Source organism: Manis pentadactyla, chromosome 12, assembly GCF_030020395.1.
Source record: "Manis pentadactyla isolate mManPen7 chromosome 12, mManPen7.hap1, whole genome shotgun sequence".
NCBI lineage: Eukaryota > Metazoa > Chordata > Mammalia > Pholidota > Manidae > Manis > Manis pentadactyla.
The window spans coordinates 16,409,806-16,414,220 of record NC_080030.1 but is presented as its reverse complement, the minus strand read 5'-3'; the positions used below and the strand labels follow the sequence as shown (position 1 = coordinate 16,414,220).

Here is a 4,415-nt window from a genome sequence, read left to right as displayed (position 1 = left end):
TTAGTAGAGAATTTCCCATGGAGTCAACTAGAAGATATCTCTGCAGTGGATTATATGGTAACTCTCATCACATTCTACTTGTCCATATCCTATGCCCAGTTCTACTCCTTAGGCAATATTCAATAGCCCAAAATATCAAAAATACAGCACGACTAGATATAACCACCATGCTGCACATGAGATCCTCAGAAGCTAATCCTTTTTCTAGAAGTTTGTGCTCTTGTATGAGCATCTCTATTCCTCCAGCACCTTGGCAGCCACCATTCTACTGTTTCTATGAGCTTGATTGTCTATTTGTTTATTTACTTAGTATTTATTGAAGTATAGCTGATAAACAGTATTATACTGGTTTCAGGTGTACAACGCAGGGATTCACAGTTAGATGAGTTTAACTCTTATTTGTCCGATGTGTTGATGTTACTTTTGGTGTCATATTCAACAATCATTGCCAAAAACAGTGTTAAAGAAATTTCCCTGCATTTACTTGTGAGAATTCTATGGTTTCAGGTGCCATGTATAAGTCTTAATCCCACCTTAACATAATTTTTCTGGGGGTTGTAAGATAATGATCCAATCTCATTTCATTAAATATCAATACCAGTTTTCCATAAATCATTTATTGAAGAGATGGTCCGTTTTCCACTGAGCAATTTCAGTGCCCTTGTCAATTATTGGTTGAACATGTATGTGCTGGATTATCTGTGGGCTCTTTGCTCTGTTGCATCCATCTGTGTGTCTGTTACTATGCCAGGAACATTCTTCTTTGGTTACTTGAGCTTTGTAATATAGTTTGAGATGAGGAAACATGACACCTATAGCTTTGTTTCTCTTAAAATGGCTTTGGCTGTTCAGGCTCTTTTACCAGTGTCATCAGTTGTAAATGTCCAGGTCAGGGTCCTTAAACATGTTTCCTAACCCACTCCCCCAGCCATCCATAGAATTCTTCATCTCTCAAACTGAAATCAGTACCCATTGACAGTCCACCCTGGTCCTCTTGACCCCAGAACTTGGCCATCTCATTCTCATTTCTTGACTGAATTTCACTAAACTTGGAACCTTATGCAAGTAGAATCAGACACTGTGTACCCCTTTGTGACTTAGTTTATGGAGTATAATGTCTTTAAAGTTCATCCATCCTGCAATGTGTGTCAGAATTTCCTTTCTTTATGTTCAATAAAGTCCCATTGTGTGTGTACCATATTTTGTTTATCCATTCATCAGTTGATAAGGCAGGTGGGATGCTTCTAACACATGGCCATTGTGAATAATACTGCCATGAGCATAATTGTTCCAAATACCTGTTCAAATCCTTGCATCCATTTTTGGGAGTACACATCTAGAATTGGAATTACTAGATCATATGTAATTCTTCATTTAATATTTTAAGTAAATACCATATTGTTTTCAACACAAGATCATCTAAAAAGTTTACATGGAAATGTAAATTGATCAGTGCATGAATACAGTAAATTCATTAATGACGAAATGTTTGTAATGAACAATAAAATGCAGTAACATGTTCACCTAGAATTTAAGGTGGAAATCTCATTCACTCTACTGACAGTATGGATCACACAGCAGACAAGTGCTTTGCCCATGACAATGTAATTTCTCATAACTCTATTAAAGATGAAGTGTCATAATTTCAACCCATGATCCCATGAAGTGAAAATGAACCCTGAACCTATTGAGATGAAATAGGAAAGGTGTTCAAAATCTCAAATCTGTCTATATTGATGACAGTCAGAAATGTTTAAAAATTGTAGATCAGAACCTTCAGTATGAAATAGAATGAATTTTACGAGCCAGGGAACATTCAGGGGATCTTGAATGAAAAATATGGGTGCATTTTACCATTATTTAGGTATACTTAAAAATGTATTTTTGCCCAAAATATGTTTTCACACTTAAATTTAGAATCAGTTTCCTGATATCCCTAACTGGATTAGATGTCATAGCTTCTACTGAAAACATGCAGACTGGGTTCAAAGATTGAAGGCTGATGTTCCCACATGGGCAAGCTGTGTGCAATGGGAAGAGAGAAATAGATGGTAAACACCTGGCCTCACAGCCTAAGGAAGCAGCCAACACAATTGCCTTCCTTATACAGTCCTGGTCTTTAAGGGTTTGCACTGTCCTGGGACTCGAATAATAATAAAGTTCGTCTAATGAGGAGCTTTGAATATTGAGCCCCCAGGGCTGAAGAGACTGCAAATAGTGAGTCTGTGATCAGCTCACTCAACAGTGCTGCCTACCCAGGAAGCAAAGGCTGAGAAACATCCCCTGCCACAGTCCTTCTTTCCCAGAAACCAGGGATTTCACCGGGTCTCTCTGCCCTTCTCAGAGGCAGACCTTCTGTTTCCATGATGCAGTTTCCAGGAAACATATTAAGCATCCTACCATAATGATGCCAGCAGGTAACAAAATATCCACTAGGCATTGCTCAACAGGAGGTCAGCATTTAGGAGACATGCATCTCCACAAGCTGGTAGGAGTGCCCTTGTCTAAGAGGAAAAGATTCACCTGGAGCTAAATACATCCACCCACAGAAGAGCTTTGGTGTCATGTTGGGAAGAAGATTCTGAAGATTAGACAAATTTTGTAATTTCACTCGCATGTTTCTGATTGTCTGGATGTGTGGCATATTCTGAGTGAATAAACTCATGTGGTCTTTATTCTGCTCCCAGAACTTGCCAGTGTGTCAGAAAGTCATTCTCAATTAAATTTGGTCTAATTAATTAACAAGACTGTAGAGGAGGGAGGGAAATAGGATAGAGAAAGATAAAAGGAGAGGAAAAGATTGTTATATTACATGGGGTGCATGAGCGTGTTTCTAAGGTAACAGTCCTCAGTCGTTAATGTACAGGTCAGCGTTAACTGCAGGGATTGTAAATACATGTTGCTGGGCACCTGCCCTGGGACATATCATCAGTAAGATGGAGCAGGACCCGAGGATTGGTATTTCTAACAAGTACCCAGGTGCTGTGGCTTGTCCACAGACCATATGTTTTATTTTCTTGTCACCCAATATTTTCTATAGGTTCATTAACTACATGGATCCCAGAAATCACACAGATGTTTCTGAATTCCTCCTCCTGGGATTGACACAGTATCCAGAACTGCAGCCCCTCCTCTTTGGGATGTTCCTGTCTGTGTACCTGGTCACCATCCTGGGGAACCTGCTCATCATCCTGGCCATCAGCTCTGACCCCCACCTGCACACCCCCATGTACTTCTTCCTCTCTAATGTATCCCTGGCTGACATCTCTTTAAGCACAATCACGATCCCCAAGATGATGGTGAACATCCAGGCACAGAATCAGCACATCAGTTACACTGGCTGCCTCACCCAGATCTGCTTTGACCTCCTTTTTATTAGTTTTGAAAGCTGTCTCCTTGCAGCAATGGCCTATGACCGCTATGTGGCCATATGTCACCCCCTGATGTACATGGTCATCATGACCCCCCGACTCTGTGTTCCGCTCATTCTGCTCTCTCGGCTCATAGGCATGGGGAATGCCCTGCTCCACAGACTGATGGTGCTATGTCTCTCCTTCTGCACAAACAGGAAAATCCCCCACTTCTGTGAACTTGCTCAGGTCATCAAGCTGTCCTGCTCTGACACCTTCATGAAAAACTTCCTGATATTTGTTGTGCTTAGCCTATTTGGGGGTATTCCTCTCTCTGGGATCACTTTCTCTTATGCTAAAATTGTCTCCTCTGTTTTGCGAGTGCCATCAGCAGGGGAAAGGTATAAACCCTTTTCCACCTGCGGGTCTCACCTCTCAGTTGTTCTCTTGTTCTATGGGACAGATTAGGGGTGTACATCAGTTCTGCAGTTACTGACTCCTCCAGGAAGGCTGCAGTGGCTTCAGTGATGTATGCTGTGGTCCCACAAATGATGAACCAATTCATCTACAGCCTGAGGAACAGGGACATGAAGGGGGCCTTTAGGAAACTCATTAGGAGAACACCTCTCCCTTAATGATTTTGTCATCCTATTTGCATCAGGTCTAGAATGAGTCCAAGAGAAAGGCCTTCTGGTGTTTCAGAGTGCCTAACTTTTCAATGACTAAGGTTCTATAAAATGACTAGAAAACATGATGGCAAGGGGCCTGTCTACTCAGGCTTGAAATCTGATTTTGGTCTTTGTCTCTAACTCTGGAATGGTTGACAAATAATTTCACCATCTACACTCAGTTTTCTGGGCCATGTTCCATAAAGAGATCCTGGGCCCTGGGATCCTGTTACAGTGGTTTGGGGGAAACATTCTCAAAATAAATTGGGAGATGGTGGTTGGGGCAGAAGGGTATATAGGCAAGGCCATGGTCCTAGGTGGGCACAAGCTTCTGCCTCACCCAGTGGTTAGGACTGTGTGGATTTTCTCCCAGATTTAGACCTACTGTGAGGAAAGG

General features: G+C 41.6%; 1 pseudogene; it reads left to right on the top strand.

The window, feature by feature from the left end:
* Nucleotides 1–3,053: 3,053 nt before the first annotated feature.
* Nucleotides 3,054–3,985, top strand: LOC118920862 (olfactory receptor 7G2-like; annotated as a pseudogene).
* The last annotated feature ends 430 nt before the right edge of the window (nucleotides 3,986–4,415 follow it).